We start from the raw sequence: 20876 nt of genomic DNA on the forward strand, positions 1-20876 counted from the left end.
CGTGTGAGACAAGCTGTGATGCATTCGACCAAAAAATGGTATCCTGGGGTCGTCAGCAGGACAAACCTCACCGGAAAGAGGCTGTGTCTTATTCACTTTGCATGCACTTTTAAATCATGTTGTGGATTCTAGCAAGTCCTCCCCATTGGCATGGGCTTAACGGGATGGGTTTTAATTTGTCCATAACAGCGCACCTAGCGTTTTCGCACAAGAAGAAGCTAGTGCGTTGTTGTGGCTCCTTCTGATCTCCCTCTTCTTTTCGTATTGCTACTCCTTTGGTATGGATTTTCATTTATGAACGCTTGAGAGGGTCGCAAAAATTTGTTCAGGATGAATAGTTTTAGGTTATGGTTGAGAGGCGAGCCCGGTTTTTTTTTACAGCCGGCAAACATGTACCAGGCTTAACCGAGCTGTGTCTCATCTCGATAGACCGTTTAGTTTACTAATGTCTATTAGAATGCAGAATCACTGGTAGCTACTGCAAATACTCATACACACACACACGAATATGTACACATATTCCCATCGGTGAGGCACCCATCCCAGTCCGGAAACCAAGCAGACACGTTATACCAACGGAAACGCTTTCGGAACAGTCTGCATGACGGCCACAACCGGTCTTGCCTGCCGACACGATGTTGGTAACAGTCAGTCTGTTTTGGTTGCAGGATGCAATCCCTTCAGGTTCCATTCTTTTTTTGCTTCCGTTGCTGCAATATACCACTCGATCCCAGTCACCCCTTCGGGGGAATCCAGCTGACCCCATCCGTTCGATCGCTTGGTCGCATACGCTTATTTATCTATAACATTTCAATAAATCATTGTGACTAATGGAAGCCACCAACGCGGGTACCATCGCGTCGAAATGCAACGGGTGGCCATGACAGGCGTGGCGTCGACACCTGCAGTGAGTGTCCATCGACCCCCTTCGACCGAAATGGCGCAGCAGGGATGCATTGCGCGATACATCATGGTTTCATGGTCGAAGCTGCGTGCTGCTGTGGGTTATTTTCTCAGGGCTCGGGAATGATGGTAAATGGCCGAAGCGTACGTACCTTCCGGTGAGGGTCCGGTGGGACAGTGCACGAAAATGGACGCTATTTTTGGGGCGGAGGTTTTTCGCCTGAAGTCAGCTCACTCAACAAGCAGTGCGCCCGAGGTGGACAAAGTGCCGAAATTGCTGTGGTTTTTTAGTAAGCAGCAAAGGCGAGTACTGTACGTGGTGGCACTTTACAGCAGTATATGATGAAAGTGGTGGATTTTCATAAAAATACGTTAACCCCATACAGTAATGGGTGTTTGGAAATTGATTTAGACCATTTGAATTTGGTTTTAATTTGCCTTTTAAAATGGATCAAAATATTTGCTTGGTATATGGGGCACGCCTTTCTTGATAATGAAATAAGTTCTAAATGATGGAGCCGAGTTGTGTACTTTTTAATAATTTCTAAACACTTCAGTTTCTCGATTGGATCGGATTCTCAAAACAGAACCTCATCAGTCTAAGCGAACTTTTAATTATACTTTATGCTTTTCCAGAGTTACAGTTATTGTCTACAAAATATACTTTTTTCTCGCACCATCCAAGATACTCGGTCCACTTTCTAGTCGAGTTGGAAAGTAATTGTTTGTACTTTTTCTTTAATTTCTTTACGCTCTCTCTCTCTCTCTCTTTTCAATTAGGATAATTCTTCAATACTCTTGTAATGGTCACTTGTGCAGGACAACGGAGAAAACTGTTCACTTGCCAGATGGTTCCAAATGCTCGGTGCAAGCTCTACTAACTTGTCCCTAGAAATCCAGAACCGTCTCCTACGCTCGCTGTACTATTGCAAATGGAATCGATTATGGTACAATTACTTTTCAATTTCAAGCTCATTTGTGTGCCCAGTGTTGGTGCATTCCCATCTCTTGGGAGTGTCCTGTCGCAATGAGTTCGTTTCCCTGTTTTTGTGTTCTTGCGTTACAAAGAAATTTTCAACCCCAGACTGGACTGGTCCCATCCCGGGTTTTGTCTTTGGAAAGGAATCAACCGGCTGAAGTGAAGAAAATTTTTCTTCCTCATCGCTTGTGGTGAGGATTGGCGATGAGGATGTCACACTAGGAATACAGAAGGATTCCGCTTATTGAACGTTCCTCCACTATGGGCGATCCGGACGATCGTGGTACGTGACCCGTATAACTAAAACAGACCTGTTTCGGATCGGAAATGGAACAAAAGTTGGAAGTGATAAAAGCTTCGGTTCGAATTAATTGTTTGAAAGGGAGAACATTTCATAATTTAATATATTTTTTAATAGAGATACTAATTGCGCTTTTTGGTTGGTTGCCGCCATGGCCGATGGTGCACTATCCAATAAGCACGAAACCAATATAATAAGGACTTCTTGACAAAACATACTAAGCACTGAGAAGGATGACTTATTGCCTTACCGTCTGTGTTTGAATGTTTGGCTGACTAGCTTTGCTTTAAGCGTTTGGAAGCTTCTGACAGTACCTTAGTTACTTACCGGTATTCGTGTTTACACACAGGGCAGCGAACCGTCCTTACTCGTACCTATGATGTTGAGCAGGATGATGATGGTGTTGAGTCGGTTGGAATGAGCACAGCAGAGTAAAAGCTCTCCGTATGTACATGTTTGTCTTTGTGCACTCCGAAGATGCTGAAAAGCTGCTGTCCTCAGTGACGACATGTGCCTTTGAAACAATTGTTGGTTTTTTGAGTTCCTTAATGCGAGACAGAGTCTCGTGCTAACTTTAAGCTTTCTTATGACACAAGCTGCAATGATAAACTTTTATACAAATTAATTGCCGTATAAAATGGTCATTTTTTCAACCTGGATCATACACATATGTTGTGTGTATCTCTCTGTTGTGGAACAATGTTTTGAAGCGTCAATATTAATCAGCTTTACTGGCACACTGTATCAACAGAGATTTTTCACGACTTTCCAAATCTGTTGACTTTGTATCATGTGTGTATCTGGGTATCTGTATGTGTGTATGTGTGTGTGTGTGTGTGGGAAATGTGCAATCTCACCTGCAACCCTGACAACAACGTGTCTACCTTCTTTTTAGTACCTTGTTAAGCTCATCAACGTCTTATCTGATTTTGGTTTTGCAAAACATACACATCGCTTGTTGCCTTTTCTTTTAAGACAGATCGCACCGGGCCCCATATCGAGGTGGCAACAGGACATGGCCCAATAAGCATAAGAAAAGGTTAACTGAAGCGAAAGAACGGATCACGGAATGGACGGTTCGTTCGGATAGCGAGAAGAAAGGGAACGTTTCTTAGAGTGATTCTTGGGCCGAAGTATTCCTTCCAGCTGAACTGGCAGAGCGCCAATATTAATCAACCGAAACGAGCTCTAAATATTTGCCATTTCATTTATTCCCTTCACTCACTTCAGACTCGTGTTGCTGTGCATTTACCAAAGAGCTGTGCAAGGAAGTTTTCCCGGGCTTTTTGTTAAGCAAGACTTGTGAAATGTGTACGGGTAATGTGTCGCGTCTGGCAGGTTTACTGTTGGGGTTTGTTTGTCGTGTCTCGATGAAGATTTTCTTGTGCAAAGGAGCAACAAAAAAAGAAGCAAAAAAAAGTATAACCAACGTCATTACGCTTCATCACTGCAATCGTTTTTCTTGCTCGTAATTTTCTTCTGCTCATGGAAAAAGAAACGCGGGTGATTACTTTGATTTTCCGCAGATAAATGAATCTCATTACGAGTGAACAATTTTCTGTTGCTGTTGTTTGCTGCTGCTGCTGTTTGTATGCTGAATGTTTTTACACGTGTTTTCCCACGAGCTTACGCTTCGCAAGATTCTGGGAAATGTTCCGTTTTTCGCTAAAGAAAGGGATCACCTTTTTGGCAGCTACGAAGTGGGAAATTACCAAACACGCCTTTGTGTGTCTGTAAAGATCACTTTTTCAAAAATCAACTCATGTGGATAGGATAAATCATACTTTTTCTTCGTATCCGTGATGCCAAGAAGCAAAGAATATCCTTTTTCTCTGCAGATAACACGAAATAGATAGATTCTCATCCTGCTCGCATTCGTTTTACACATTTTCCATTCTTTGGCAAGCATTCATTCAAAAAAAAAAAATGCAACGAAAAAATATTTTATAGCTAGTTTCTTGCGTTCGTTCTTTCAATTACTTAAATTGAGGGAGCATGAAGAATGAATCATAGCCAGCACAAACGAAAAGCGTTATCTTGGCGACGCTGCCATTATGAGGTCATAAGGAGAGTGTGCTGTAACTGTTTACGACAGTTTTATGCCCTGTTCTGTCCGGGTAGTTGGCACGACACGGTGGCTGAAGTCTGGTGGTTGGGTAAAATTTTAAAAAGAATGACTGTTTATGTCCTTTAATAAAATGCAGTGAAAAGCTGTTCTAGTTTCTCTGATACATGAGATTAATCAGGGATAACATATTGAAATAGGTTGAACTTTTGGTTTAACCTGAAAAGATACAAAATCCTTGTTAAAAAATATTTCTAAGAACAAATTTTAAAAAAAAATTACTTGTTGAATATTTCGATTTTCAAGTTCCTTGCTGAATGTGATATAAAAAAAGTTAAGTGTACTGTCACGTAGTGTGTTTTCTCATTTATTCTTCTTCTTCTTCTTGATTTAATGACATTTTATAGGTCACGCTTGCCATCTAGACTTGCTGATACCACATAGTTGGATAATCAGCCCTCACACTATGGTTCGGGTGGGATTTGAAACCCGGTCCTGTCGTTTGAAGACCGGCCGATGTCGCATTACCACCGGCCGCCCCTGGTTTTATGTGGTGTAAATTCCATGATTTAAGTAATAATTACACCCCGATTAGACCCCTCGAACAAAGTATAATGGAGCATCAGTTGAAGCAAGTAGAGAAGAGATGCTGTATTGTGCAATTTTATGGCTTCAGATGAAAATAGCTCAAACGAGCCTATGCATTGAGGACTACAAAAGACAACCAGTAGTAAATTAAAGCCATAACATACTTGATAAAAGGCTCGTATCCTTCGTAATAGGCATTTTATTTGATTTGATATTTGAACAAATGGACGTTTTTTTTGTAGTTGAAGTTCTTTCAAACCAGAATGAACCTTTACAGCATAAAGGTTTTTTTCTAGTAATTACTTTAGGAAATTCGAAACAAAAATCTTGGAAATTCAGTCAGACTCTAGATTTTTTTCAAACTTATAGTATACAATAAACGAAATAAATTTGACAATTTTTACCATACAACATTAGGATCTTTCATTAACGACTCTACAACTCCATTCCGATGGACTTGTTGTAACATACTTTTATGAATATAATTTTATCTTACATATAATTAGCCAGTATTCATTAGCACTTGCTAGCAGGAAAATGATTTGTTTTAATTTGTGCATTATAGTCTGACCGTAATGTTTAAAATTAACGTACAGATAAAATCTCCTTTCATTTTGTTGGGGGAAATTTCCTCCTGCAAGCATAAAACGAATAAAAAAGCTAACTGTTTGAAGTTAAAATTAAAGCCATATGAAAATGTTCAAAATTTAAAACACTGCAGCATGGCTGAACACGAATCCATCAGTGTGTAATGCACCTGAACAATCTTGGTATGGCGATTACCAATGATACGAGAGAGGATTGTTTGCTGTCATTGCTTAGCGGGCGCGAGAGAGAGCAAAACCCGCAAATGGGAAAGAGCAGAGCTTGCTCTCACTCTCACCTTCATTCGCTTCCGAAGTTTCGTCGCACGCGGTTCGCGTTTCGGTGTTGTGTGTCGTTGTTTTGGGTCCATCGGAATTTGCATCAATTTCTGGCAGACGAAAACGCGTTCCAATCGATCCTGTTGCACGGTGCTTCCGGTTCCGCTAGAAAGCAATATCCGTTGATAAGCAAAAAGGCTAAGCCGCGTTGTCCGCGACCGTGTGCATTGTGTTAACTCAGTGGAAAGCTTGTTCTGGCTCCGTGCTTCGGGTTCGTGCTAGTGCGTGCAGAGTTGTGTGTGGCGAGTGTGTGAAGCGTACGGTAGATGCGGGTGGTAGCGAGTGTGTAGTGCGTGTGTGTTGAGCAATGTTACAGTGAGTGAGAAGAAGAAGGGCAACAGCAAGCAGGCGAAGCAACGCAAATGTCAGTGAAGCTCTCTCGCGTACGGGTAAAGCTCTCGCCACCAGCACGAATCTCACATTCACCGCTTCTCACTGCGTCTCACTAGGTGAGACAGCCGCTCAGCTGCGTTGCGGGCTGGAAATGTATTTGTCGTTGGTGTAGTTTTTCGTTATGGTTTTGCGCGGGTGCTTTCCTCGTAATTACCGACCCGCGAACGCAGAGTAGAGGGTCGAAAAAAGGCAAAGAAAATGGTTTAAAGAATAAGCTAGCCCAGGTGTCTCTACTTAAGGCAACATCATTCCATTCCCGCAAAGTGGTTGCGTGTGTGAGTGCTTGCGTAAGCAGCATCGTGGCGCATTCGGCTGAATCGGGAAAAGGATATGCCGGTTCGGGGCCACATCCTGGCGAGCGAGTGTGTGTAGAGTCCTCCGTGGTGTCTATTGATTTTGATGCGTGTGTGTTGCTGTGGGTGAAGATGCTGGGCAGGTGTGTATTTGTGTACGTGTGCCCGTTTGTTTAGTGTGCGCTTTGAAGCAGTGTGAGAAAACATATGGATTGTCCGCGGCAACGGTACAACAGGGCACAAGCAGTTTTATTGTGAAAAGAAAAACGGGAATGTAAAATTGGGTCGCTCATTTGGGGGGTGGGAAGGCCGTAGTAAAATTCAGCGGTGAAGTGAAGCAGCAGTGTGTGAAAAAAGGAAGGAAAAAGAGTTTGTCAGTGCCAGCGAGAAAAGGAGAAAGAGAGAGAGAGAGAGAGAGAGAGAGAGAGAGATAGAGAGAGTGTGAGAGCAAGAGAGTACAGGAAATGAAAAGCACGTGGAAACGGAAAAAAGGTCCTGTGCACGGAAAATCCGACGTGGTGCAAAGTGTCACAATTTAAAGATTTTCCTGTGCGAAATAGCACGAGTAGAGAAACAAAACACACAACAGGGAAGCTTCCATCCCCCTGTATCCCACCAAAACAATCTGCTCAATTGACATAAAATCGCTGAAAGACGACGGCTGAGGGGTTCGAGAAAGAATGTAAGTTTCAAACTGTTTTACAGATGGAATCGTTTCAGTAAAGGCGCGATTGTTCGTCAGGATGTAGGAAAGAATGGGGAAGAAAATGGGTACGGAACGTATGAAATGGGTGGCTTTCATTCCCATTGGCTAACGTACTGCACGGTGTAAATTGTAAAATAGAACGAATCTCATCGTTTTATTCTGTTGCAGTGCCCTATTTCTGCTTCCCAACAATCGCTAAGAACTCTTATCCCACTTTTTTATCCCTTCTAAATCATACTCCTGGATTTTGATAGAATATTCCTAACACGAAAGAACAGCTACGGCGAGAAAAACCTTCTTCTGCAGTCCTTCCTTCGGTAGGCTTTGGTGCCACGAAAATGCGAAGGTATGCGAGCGATGGGCTCTTCGATCGGTCCTACACCAGCAGCAGTACCTTCGCAAAGGCGGTTACCTTCACCGTATAACAATAGATGTGTATGTGCGTTTTGTTCTTTCTTTTGCGTACCATGCTATCAACTCACCGGGCCCAGACTCGAGCCAGTCACACATTCCATTCTCGAAGGACTTGCCTTGCGAGCCTCGCCCTTTAGAACCGCTCTTTTAGACAGCGAAGGTGGGGAAATAAACCAGCCTGCAAACGTTAACGTACGCGTGACAAGTATCTTTGATCGATGCGCAAGTTTGCATATCATTACGTCGGTTAACGGGTTGATTTGTTTGTCAATATGTCAAACATTTTGTCATTTTTGGTGTCATTACATTTGACTCCTTAGGTGTTGCTATTTTTTATTGATTTTTGTTATATTTTTTTATTTTTAGAGCACTAATATTTTATTATTTGTCTTTAATTTGAAAGTTTAGTATATAATTGTAACATAGCGTTTTTGAACAATTTCTCCACGAGAATAAAGAAACTTTTAAAGCTCAACCGAACGAATGAATGTCACCGCCAAAAAGACACGAACCTTTTCCGGCAACTTATCAATGCGCCTGCATCAATTGAGCCCTTCACTCAACCGTGAAATAAAACTGCTGGTGCAGCTGTTGTTTTGCTGCAGCGTGCCGTTACACATCGAACGGAGTACAAGTTCGTACAAACAAAACAAAAAATAGCGAAAAAAAAAATGAAACAAATGTGTTCAAAGAAAATAAAACCACTTGCGCTGCTTTGGGCTGCGTCGCCGTCGTTGCAATTTGCTAACCTGCCTGCTAAAGGGCTCGCTGCCGTTCGGTATTGCAGTGGGGAGGCTTAGCGTTAACACCTAACGAAGGTTATGTGCGCCAAGATTTGTTATCTAATTTTTCAATTTTAGAATGACTGTAACATTACAGATGTAATGGAAGTATAATTAAGTTGCTGTTATTTGTTTAGATAAGTAATTATTTTTCATTAACCGAGCGATAGATCTTACTGATGTGCTGAAGTACCAAAAAACAATAAAACCACACAGGTATCCTGGTGATGGAAGGCTTTAATAACTGTTTTAATCGCGTTGCTAAACATTGACTCCTGCGTCCGGCGTGCAGTAAATGTGACTTTTTTTTATTTATGTAATCACGGACTCACGGATGCATTAGGCAGAAGAAGCTAAACGGTTCGATGCAAGCTGGATGTTACATGTGCATACATTACCGTTCTACCGACCTATGCCAAAGTCACGATTCTGATCGTTTTGTTTGACTCTTCGATAAAGCTATGACCCTTTGGCGGGGAGTAACGCAAAGGAGTAACGTGAGCAGGCGAAGCAGACGTGTGCAATGTGAGACGTTGTGTCACTGCAATTAGTTGCTGACGGTTGGTTTACGAGTTTACCTGTTTGTCTATTTCCCTCACGGTGTTACAGGTTTCGGATTTCAGCATTTTCTTTATTAACTGTACGCCCTTAAAGCATCCTACAGAGACGTGCTACTATCTGAATGATGAAACGCTCAAGTGTTAGTTTAATGGTTGTTTCGTAATGAGATTTGCTTGTTTGTTGTGTATGATAGTAAAGTTTATGTTTGAAATTTATCAGCAATTTAGTCGAAAGTATTACGATCGACTAGTGACGTTAACCAGTCGTCCTAACAGGTCGTTAAGCTAGGAAGAGAGTAGGTACGTATATCTTTTCGCAATTCAATTTCCGATTGACGAAATGTCTTCAAATCTTGGCTCTATGGCAACAGACGCTAACAATTGATGCAGGTGTACGAGAAACACTCGAACCACAAAGACGATCCTCCACTAAAAAATAAAAAGAAACCACTTCAAAACAAACTGCAACACTACTATTTCCATCAAACGGCCCGAAAGGGTGTTTTTGTCGATGCAGTCGTCGTAAAAATTGAGAACCGTGGCCTAGCTTTTGGATGGGGGCGTAACATTGGGAAGGTAACAATGGTGAAATGGTGCAAAAATGCACCACCTCCATGGTTCTATTTGCTTTCACGCAAACAGTGGTGGAACGTCTAGATGCAAGCAATATTATCATCACCACCACCGTTCAGCAGTCTGCGTGTGGGGCTATTTTGCAGCAAAAATAACGAAACACCAGAGATGTTACATGAAAAAGTGTGACATTGCAGTAATGGAAAAATGGGTAACAGGAATAAATATGTGTTTAGTAGGTAATGGGAAATAGATAATAAATTATTAGCTAAAATATTAAACCAGAAGCAACCAGAAGCATAAAATGATCAGTAGAAAGAAAAAAAAAAGAGTGCATAAGAATGACTTTTTTAAACAAGCAACCAATAAAACTAAACTAAACACTAAACTAGCTCGTCTCGTTCATGACAAAACACCAAAAGAGGAAATGAAGTAAGGCAACAGAAAGCAAAAGCTTACCTTAAACTAGCCGCCCAGCACAAGAAACGAAACAAGCAACCAGGAAAAGAAAAACGTCGCGAACATAACACATCGCGAAGCAGAAAAATTAATGCAGTTTTCTTCTGCGATGCGATGGCCGCAAAAGAGGTGCGTTCGAATAGAAGAAAGCTCATGCTAGCTCGGAAAACACGCACACACACACCCAGAGAAGAGTGTAAAGCGATGAGATAGGCAGCTATATTTCTTCCTCCAAACCCAGACACCTGGGCGCTCCGAGATGACCACGCACGCTCGGGGGGAACGTAGGCAACTGGCAACGCAACGCGCCCGAACCCGTACAAAGCTGGGAAAAGCAGCCAAAGTTATCGATGATGAAGCGGTGCAACTGTGGAGGCCGTTGTTTTTGTGTGTTTTTCCCTTCGCAGCTGTTCTGTTCCGTTTCTGGTTCCCTCATCTCGTTTGCCCTAACGGTTTCGGTGAGCGTCGTGAACCAGATGGATGGAGATGGGGTTTTTGCGTGCGTTTCACCGCTGTTGTTGTTGTTGAATTGCATCTCTCGACTGCAATAGTGTAAGCAGCACCGGTTTTATGTTCACTCCCGGTGGCCTTTTCTTCCGTCTTCGGTTTTTGGCCGGTCGCGGGTAGGCGCACCCGTTCGGTCCAGCATCATTCATTTATTTTGCTCATCATTAGGTGATGGTGGGATCTATGCGATGGTAAATGGTTGAGTCTTTGTGTTGTTTGGGAAGTGGCCCAGTTTGTTTCGATTTTTTTTAATGCTTTGTATTACGTTTCCTTCAGGGCGATGGTGGATAGTGAGGAGGTTAAGCTATATGGGAAAATGATATTAATGAGGTTAATGTTCAAGATGAAATATGGTTAACGATAGTAAAACTTGAGGAAATTTGACTAATGTTTTTGAATGTTTTTCTTTACAAAATTACATAATAAACAGCACTTTGCAGTGCTCAAATTATCGCTACTGTGAGCAAACTACGGTACGATAGTCACAACCTAAGATAGAGTGTAATAGTTTTTAACGGGCGATTGAGCCGATTCATTTAACAGACGAGCCCGTCACGGCATTACGAACGTTCCGTTGTACTGCATTTGTGTAGCTGCAGATGCAGTGCGCGTCAATTCTATTCCGTTGAACAGTTGTGAGAAGTATAGATAGATAAGATTTGATGAGGCTTCACCAACTTCCTTTAGTTCCGCGCCTCATCAAATCTAATCTATCTATACTGCGTTGTTTCAAAAACTGATGAAACAAATTTTGCGTTTTATATTTCAAGTTAAAATATTATTTATTTATTTATTTTATTTATTTTAAGTATGACAGCTTGCGCCGTATTGTCAACACCAAATGTGACGACTATTCATACAAACAGGATTATCTGTTTTTTGCCTTATCCCGAGCATGCTCGGTTGTGAATGAGTGTTGAGTGGGTGGTTGATGTCCTAGTCTTTTTTGGTTGTTGTTGGAAGATGTCTTCCTGGTGTGTTGTGGCTTTTTTTTTGGTGACCTTACGATATTGGGGTCTGAACTGTAAGAAAACAAGCAGAGTTATTTGAACAGCACAAACATGGATTCGCCTGCGTATAGTGTTCTCCAGTGAAGTCCAGCAGTGACATTCTAAGCTCGCTCTGGTTAGCGTCCAATCTAAGAGTGATCGACAAGGTCCATCCCGCCGCAACAAGAGCGACTCGAGACTGAACCTGCCAAACACCCCGAACCCAACGCCAATGCTGTCAAACTCATTGTGTCAAAGCTGGACTTTACTGTTGAGCCGTCAACAGGGATTGTCGGATTCGAAGGATGATAGGGTTTCGGAATCATAGGACAAGAACGTTGTCTCTGGCGAATAGGAAGATGATCCTCATATAGGGGAGGTCACCGGTAGCCAACAATTCTCTAATTTAAGTACCGGATCGTCTGCCGATATTCTCGACTGCGCTCAACAAGGAGGGTCTTGCGGTTCCAAATTCCACGCCGGACCACAGAAGGTGGTCAGTATCGTGAAATCCGTCACCGCAGCCTCACTTTTGTCTGAGCCAGAGTTATACGCTGTAGACGAGCATTGAATGCGAAATGATTCGACATCAGTCGAGACATCATGCGTATGAACGCCCAGTCTACAGAGAGCCCATCGAACAAAGGCCTCAGGGACACTTGCGGAGAGATCCAGAAAAGGAAACGCCTGAGTTCATCCGCCTCCCACATGCACTGTCAGCGAGACAGGAAAAGTTGCTATGGGAAACGAAGGAACTTTTGGGCTCCGAGATTGGTTGGACGTGAAAAGCGCCTTCTTGGACGCCTGTTTTGGCCAGTGAGTCTGCCTTTTCATTGCCGGGAATTCCACAATGAGAAGGGACCCAGATTAGCGAGATCCTATACGCCTTATCGAACATTGAGCCAAGCATTTCAATGATTTTTTTGGTAAAAAAATCCTGACTCTTAACAGCCTTCGGAGATCTCAGAGCTTCAACAGCACTAAGGCTATCAGTGAAGATAAAGTACTGGTCCGAAGGTCTCGCTGCTATAATCAATAGTGCGTACAAGATTGCGGCTAGCTCTGCGGTGTAAACACTACATGGCTGCCTCAAAAATGCTTTGGTGGATTCGCGAGTGCTGTCCCCAGAGGATGATCCATGAGCGTAGGCTTATTTGGTCTATACGACCATACTTGTTCTTGAAAATGCCCGGAACTACCCTCGGGCGAAGATCATTCGGTATGGTCTTATTTTTCTCGCGCATCGAGGAATCTGTTGTTAGAATGGAACTATAGTTCTCAGGAAGGGCAGCACGATTTAATGTCTGTGGAGCGCTAGGATGCACTTGTAGGGCAACAAAATCTTCGTAGATCTTTAAGCTTTTGCTCTTAGAACCTGTCTGTAGAAGCGCTTCAAAATTTTCTATTATCAAGGGATTTGATACTGAACAACGGACTAGAAGGCGAAGCGACAGCATTTCAAAACGCAGTATGAGCGGTTTCACTCCGGTCATCACTTCTAGGGACGTGTTGTGCGTAGGTTTCATGCTCCCTATTGCGAGTCTAAGACAACGGTACTGTAAAATAAAAACTCGGTGTAAAATGTGTACTCCAGTTTAGTCTAGAATTGAACCAAACACCAAGGTATCGAAAATTGTCGGTAGTTGATATCCACAGAAAGACATAAATTTTCGGGTCATATAGTCTTTTCTCCCTGTTTTTTTCCGTGTCGCTAAAAGGAGAAAAGACTACCATCTCAGTTTTCGTTGCAGAGAACTTGATATCAAGGTTTTCAGACCAATCGGAAAGATTATTCAGAGTGGTTTGTGAAGCCAGTTGCATTTCATGGTTAAAATATTAAAAGATTATATTAAGATAGAAAATAAAATATTAAAGATTTATGCAAAAGTTTTTGTCCTTTTGCTGTTTTAAACTCTTTGATGGTAAAAAAATTGAATGGCATTTGAAACTATAAACAAATTAAAAACCTGTCGTTCAACAGACATCACAAACCGCCATGTATACAAACGAGCTTCATCGATTTTGTGGCCAAGATCCATTCGGTAGAAATCGTCGTGTGTCTGTTACGCGTGTGCACATCCCTCTCCCATCTTGCTGCTTTGGATTTGATTTCCCATAAAAAATCATCGAGCTGGAAAATAACACAAATAATCCCCGGAAACCGTCGAAAAGGTATCGAAAGCTGTCACGCTAGAACAAATAGTGGCTCTCGCCAAAATGGACAGGACGGTACACTGCGACACTACGCTGGCACCAACGACGATCAACTCTCGAGAAGCTTTTCCTCAGGCCAGACCGGCAGGCAAGGGCAGGGACGGAAGCTTTCTTTTGTCCGTATTTTACTACACACCGTGTGACACCGTCCTGTCCGAGAGGGCAGGTAGAGAAGGAAAAGCTGACGTGAGTTTCCGTCACGAGTCCCGGACCCATTGCCTTCGGGGAAGGTTTTGTTTTTTTTGTTTGTTTTTATTTTCCGTTCGATTTCTTTCCCATCCGTTTGCTCGTACGGTGTAGTGGTGGAGGGCTTCGACGTGGTGGCTGGTTGGAGAAATCGATAAATTTAAATTTAAATAATAAGATTACACACGAACGTGGTGACCTGTCGTGCTTGATGTGTGGGACTGTGTCCATGGTTGTATGTTGTTTTTGTCATTTCAAGGACGTTTGTGACACTGGAAGAATGCTTCGAATCATATTGCAATAGATTGATAAAATACAACACTTTATCGTATAGTGGAGCATGATATCGCTTTGAGCTTACCAACCACCGATCGAGTTGCTGTTTATGCAAAATAGAAATGCAGTTTTGTGATCAAAATTTGTAGATGAATGTGGAAGGATAAACCGGGGAAAAAATCGATAAGCGTACAATGCAAAGAAAGCCATCGGAAACAGGAAAGAGTATAGACTAGCGTAGTAGACTGCAGTCTTTAGGCACTATAGAAAAAAAGAAGCGATCGATACGCGAAGATTCTAAAAAAAACCCTCGTCCAAAGTAGAAGTTCATTTAGTGAATAGATAGCTTTAGGTTTTCTCGGTTGAAGTGCTCCATTATCCTTCATCGTGATTCTAGTCTGAGAAGCGATGGAAAGCATAAGAAGATACTCTCGACTTTTTTCGTCTATAAAAACCTCTTTCCAGCCTTTTGGCCAACTTCACCGTAAAGGATAATGGAAGGCTAGTCGAAGCGCTTCTGAAACGGTCCTATATCGGCTTGTGGAGGTATTTTTTTTTCCTGTGTGTTCAACCTTTTTTTCAATTGTCTCAGATTTTGGCCTCTTTGCGTGCTTCGTCTCCCAATCCCCTTTCGCCGAGGCTGGCAAACGAGCAACTACATTCATTTTCGTCCTTTTTGGCCGATCGAAAAAAACACTGCAAAAGCACCTTTTGTATTGATGGCACTGATTGAAAGGATGGGTTAAAATACCAAAACCGATGGTGATCTGTTAATGTTGTAAAATCCGGTACAATTCACCACCTTAGGTGAAGTGGTTCATTTCAGACTGCCGGGCCTCTTGCAAAGTGAAGACTTTTCTTCCCACGTATACCAGCTAATGTATCGATTTGTTGCTTGATATTGTCTCTTGATGTTGATTTAATTCATATGGAGTGGCTAATAACGGTTTTGAAACTGGGCTTTATGTATTCTGATTCGTTGCTTATGCTTTTCATTTTGATTATTCTGAGATGGAATGATACTCGAAGTATATTACGCAAAAATCGAATTGATTAATCACCTCTCAGATAATTGCCTCGTGTGGTTATTTTAGGTTACTGTATTAAATGAATGCAGCCGGTAAACACAGCACCAATGCCACCACCATCAGACACGTACCTAACCGTGCTACAAGCTGAATATTCATCATCAATCAACCGGAATCGTTTAGGTTCGTGACCATCTTTTCGGTTGTGATTACACGTACGTATAAATATTCAATTCAGCAACCGAGCCAACCATTCAGGTTACGTTTTCTTCGCCTGCACGGTACCGGAAACGTTGTACCCCTTTTTTAATGAACAGATGTTTTGGGACGGCATAAAGGTGACTATTTTCCGTAAAAGATGGTGTCAAATGATGATTTGTTAATTGTTTTATGCTGCTGCATGAAACATAGCTGCATGAAACGATGCGATGCAGTTTTGTTGCAGACTTCAAAGTACTTTTTTCTAAGAAAATCTCTGGCGAAAACTGTTAACCCTGCTAAGCAGAAAATCACCCTCAACACACATCGTCCATATATAACCTGTATTGCACTCCGAAGATTAACACATCATTTTGGAGTGTCTGAAGTGAGTGGAAGACCTTTTTTTTTCGTGGTATCACTCTTGGCCGCTCATTTTTTATCCCCAAAAACGGAACCAAAGCTCGAATCGAAGGGCTACCTTTGCTGCGCGACTAATTTAATATGCCCAAAATGGATGCCAATCGTCATCATTGCCCTGATGGAGTTTTAAGGGTTTGGTTGCTGTTTTTGCTAAGAATGTCGACAAACGCTACTTAGGAGCTGGTTGGCAGTAGCAGAAGGGAGACGGTACGACAGTGGATTGCCCTTTTCAGTTTCTTCCTGCACTAAGCCTGCCTGTCGTGTCTGTTTCCATGGATGGTAGAAACGATGCTAGGGCAGTTGGGCACTCGGGCAACAAATCCGTCCGACATTGGATCCCTTTTGCATAAACATGAACCCCGCGGACACACGGTGTGGTTGTTGCAGCTGCAGTGTTTGTGCCATTCGGCGAGTGTCTCGATCGATCGAGTTTTTGGTGTGATTTTTTTTTTTTGCTTTCCATGTGGTGGTGGAGTTGCTGTTGGTGGAATTGATTCAATCACGAGGTTGAGGGGGTGTGATGGGTGTAAAAATTCTTTCTAGACAGGATTTGTCCTAAGCTGAATGACGGACGCATTTGACCTAGTTTTATTGACGTCGATCTTCGTCCTCAGCGCGCTGTTGTATTCCGATGTTGGGAAGTTATCCAAAACACGTTGAATGTAGCGTTATTTGGCAGCACCAAATAGATTTGAATGCTTATTATTATTTTTCTGGTCAGCTTGGGGTTAAAAAGAATCCAAAATTTCTCCAAAATCTATCAACTACTTTCCTTTTAATCAAATAAATTTATTATTACCCTCCGAACTAAACGTGGCGGACGTGGTAGGAGAAAAGCTTTTTCAACTACAACGTTCCCACGTTTTATTGTGACGATTATAAGGAGAGACAAAAATAACACACACACACACACACACATGTCTCCTTCATCATCATCAGCCTCATTAGTCAAATTAGGTTGGGGTGAAAGATGCTCAATAATAATCTGTTTCTACCATTTGTGGGCACGATCGACGGCGCATACCCTTGCGTACGATTAAATCGACATTCCGTGTTGGGGTTTTTTGGTATGGATTTTCCAAAAAAGCATGCGCCCGATCGCGAAACTCCTCTCGCCAAAACCATACAATGAAGGTCCCACAGTCACATATTTTAGTTGCGATGTTTCCCAACCTCTTCGCTGCCTTGCAATTTCATCCAACTACACTCGTGCCAAGTGCGATCGCAATCAAAACGTGATCCTCTCTCTCTCTCCCTTTTGCCGTCGTGATTCGCTTGGATGGTACGGAAGGTGAGAAGGTGACGAAAGCATAAATATATTTATTTGTATCTAAATTGCGCACAACCTTCACCTTGCCGGTGACCTTCAATCCGCGACAGCCATCGAGCCGATGAACGGATGAAACTCAGAAACCCCTCAAACACACATCATACGAATTGCACACAAAAAAACTGAAACAGTACACCCCCTCCCGTCCCAAACGTATAATGTTATTACTCGTTTGATTGGTTGTGAATTCGCCGTGAAATTGGGGTCAAACGATGGTGCGATCCCCGTGGGGGAAAGAGGGTTGAAACGAGGAGGAGATATCGTAAAAGGGGTGATTTGTGTTGTGAAGTTCTGTTTTGCTGGCGATGCTGAGTCGCGCCAAACAAAAATGATGTGCGGTGTTTTGTTTTTCTTTCTTCTTGGGCACATGTATTTTGTAAATCATGCCAAAATTGCAATCGGATCTGTGGTTCTGTCTTGTCTTGTTGGTGGGGACAATTTATCTTAATTAACGCAGACAGGTTCTGTCGTCTGTTGGAGTAATAAGTGCCCGCTGGAAGTTGCCGCTAGTGAATTAATTTAATTTCCTTTCCAAATATGTTCCTTTGCAGTGGATCCGTTGACTGATCTGATCCGTGGTGATGTGGAGATGAGTTAATCTTTGCATCCACACCCTTTTTGGTCCAAGGTACGGTCGGTGAAGTTTTAGTAAAAGTTAATCTACCGGTGGCTAATCTTTATTCACTCTCCCTTGCCCTCGCTGTGGGTCATTGTTCTCGTGATCTGCAGTGGAAAAATGTTATCACCAGCAGTCCAGTTATAAACCAGCAGCAACTGGAGTCTTGATGGGCAATGGAAGAGCGTCATCAGGTGACGTTATCATCTTCTAAGTAACTTTACAGCCACCATTCATGAAGGCATGGTGTAGTAGCATGTAGGGACTTGTTTGATTTTGTGTAAATAACACAGTAAACACAATTGAGTTCCTTTACGCAAGACTGACTGTTTAGCCAAGAGTTATTCAAGCCACACACATACACACATCTCACCCTGATTGTCTAACATGATTAGTTAACCTTTCATTAGCAAAGATTTTGGTACAAATAATTGCAATCCTATTGTAACCTTGCGAATGGGACACGTTAACTGAATTTTGATTCCAAAGACATATAATCTTTTCTTTGATTCTTTTCCTTTGATGGATAAGTTGTTTACAATTCGTATCTTCTTCACTAGCTCCACATTAATTATTTTCAATTCTTCTCAACTTTCAACACAAAAATGTCAATCCATACTCGTTCAGTTTTCGTCTCGTAAAACTTTCTGTCCGGAAATTAGTTTACCATTGGATTAGGCTGTGGTCATGATTGTCTGAGCGTCCCATCAATACAACAATTCTTGCCTTCACTTTGCAGTGCAGTTCAAGAGACAAAGAAATTAGATTAGATTGACTGCTCACTCGATGGACCGACTTGAGGCCAACACTGTCGACACAGCACAGTGCCGCGTCAGACGTTTTGCTTCCGGAGGATGATTGAAGTTGTCAGTCGTTGCTGCTGCCTAGATGCTAGTAATCGAATCCCTTCAATTAACTCTCTGCATTGTCGTGCATTGAACAGCTGCCCCGCCGTGTTGAGATGTTATTGACCTCTGGGAGAATGTTTGGAGAGCAGGCTAGCCTAAAAACTTGAAGTTAGGAGATTTGTTGATGTATTTCAGATTTCAGAAGCTGGATTCTACATGTATAAAGCGACATAAAGTAATAACCTCACGAAGTCGTTGGTGCATAGCTTTGGGTTGCAATAGTACTATATGCATTCGTCACGGTGTGTATCATCCATCTGCCAATCGAATCACCATGGACCGGGGATGCATTCTTCGTATCAGAGCGACTGCAATCACAATAACACCTCGACCAGAAACATGACAAACACTGATAGCGCGATGTGTGTCTCACAATGATGAAGCAAAACCGTAGTATGGGATGCACAATCCGGAGTACTCGTCATCGCGCGCGTCGTCATCATAATAATCATAAGCTTCATAAGCCATTGCACCACTGCAACGTCTCCAGCGAAAAGCTCGCTGGTTGCCGTCGTCGTCGTCGTCGTCGTCGAAAAGACAACGCGGCGCAGTGACACTACGTAATGACGGCATGTGTTTATGTCCATTACCTCCTTCCGAACGGTTACCAACCAACCGTCTTGTCGTGCCGTGGCTGAATTTTGTGTAGCATTTTGTTTTTTTGCCACTTCTTCTGCATCGCTCGTGTATAAGGTTTTGTCTCGCTGTCAACACAATCGACAGTCTTCGACAGCCACACGACACCATCTCCATCAGCCCGGTACCCAATCTGCACTTCAGTCCAGCGCCCAGTTCAATCAACTTCAACCGTACAGTACCGCCCCATCGCATGCGCTTGCAAGACTAGCGAATGACGTTTAGAAGTTGATTGGATCCAATGTCTCTAGCAGCCGTTTGTCCGTCGCAACGAATGCAAAAGCACACCGCGCCGCTCACGTCTAATGCACCCGGGCTTGCAATTGCACACCGTCATCATTGTTGTGGGGGTGTTTCACCGGAATGTGGCTCCAGGTTCTTTAAGAAATTGTTTAGAGCGCGAAAAGTTGGCGCGCCACTTGCGGGGTGACTCCAAGATTTTAGGTCCAAGACTTCAACACTTGTGGTTTGGTTAGTTGAGCCAGCTGTACTACTGCTAAACAACTGTGTGTGAAGAATGGGAGCACTCGTCTGAAGAAATCCCTGCATGCCATGTCAGGGTCAGCATGTCGCCGTCTTCCCCGTCTTTGTCAACCACCGGGTGGGGTCCTGGCTCGTTTTTGATGTGATTTATGGCCCGGCAGGAAATAATGATGGATTGCACAAAATCAGCTCACACAAATTGCATTACACCTCGGCTGTCGCCCAGGGTCTGCCATTTCAATGGAGGCACGATGATGTGTTTCGTTCGCTTTTCTTTTTGACGCTTGCATTTGTTACCAGTTCGGTGCTCCCTGGCTTGACCTTTGGTTGGTTGGAAATCTCCATTAGAGCATCAGCAGCGTGTGCTTTCTAAGCGTGATGCTAGCCGAGTGGAACAAATTGTCATCAGGTTTTGTTTATGGTTGTGAAGCCATGGTAGACAGTGGTCGGATAAAACAAGAAGAACCAAATTGGTTCGATGCAATCTGAGAGGTTTCGTTTTTTTTTCGCGCACATCGTTTCTGGAGGACATAGGCGCTTCTGCTTTGGAACGACGAATGTCTGCAACCAATCAACCGAGCAGCGTCCGAGCAGCAAACGATTCCTCTTTTCGTTTGGAAGCTTGAAACCGAATACTACCAAACATCAAGTCGCTCCTGCTGCAGCTGGTTCAATTTACGCCGGGAACGGGTTATGCAAATCATTCCCACAAAAAGCACATCGTCTGACGTCGGTTCAAATCATCGGTGCTTTCGAGCGTGTGTAGCGATGATCATGGATGACGATTTTAAGCAGCTGACACTGTTGATGCGCTGGAATAATAGGTAATATTGTCCGCTTAGGACGCTGCTGGACTGATCATCTTGTTAGGATCGATTTCTTGACGGATCGTTTCGAAGAGCTCCAAAAAAAGCTTACCTTGCCGAATTCAATTTAAAATTGATCAGTAAGAAAAATCCCACGAGGCTTACTCTTTGTTCGAGTTTTCTATTTGCACATGCAGGAATGAATGGTTCAAATGTTATTCTGTATCAAAGGCTAAATTGGGGTTTGCATCGAAAACAATTGTGTACGGCAACCTCGTGACCGATTAATTAGTTGCCCTCTCAAACTACCCAACCAAACGATAAGAACTGTGAACAA

The sequence above is a fragment of the Anopheles maculipalpis genome, chromosome 2RL (genome assembly GCF_943734695.1).
Source record: "Anopheles maculipalpis chromosome 2RL, idAnoMacuDA_375_x, whole genome shotgun sequence".
Lineage (NCBI taxonomy): Eukaryota > Metazoa > Arthropoda > Insecta > Diptera > Culicidae > Anopheles > Anopheles maculipalpis.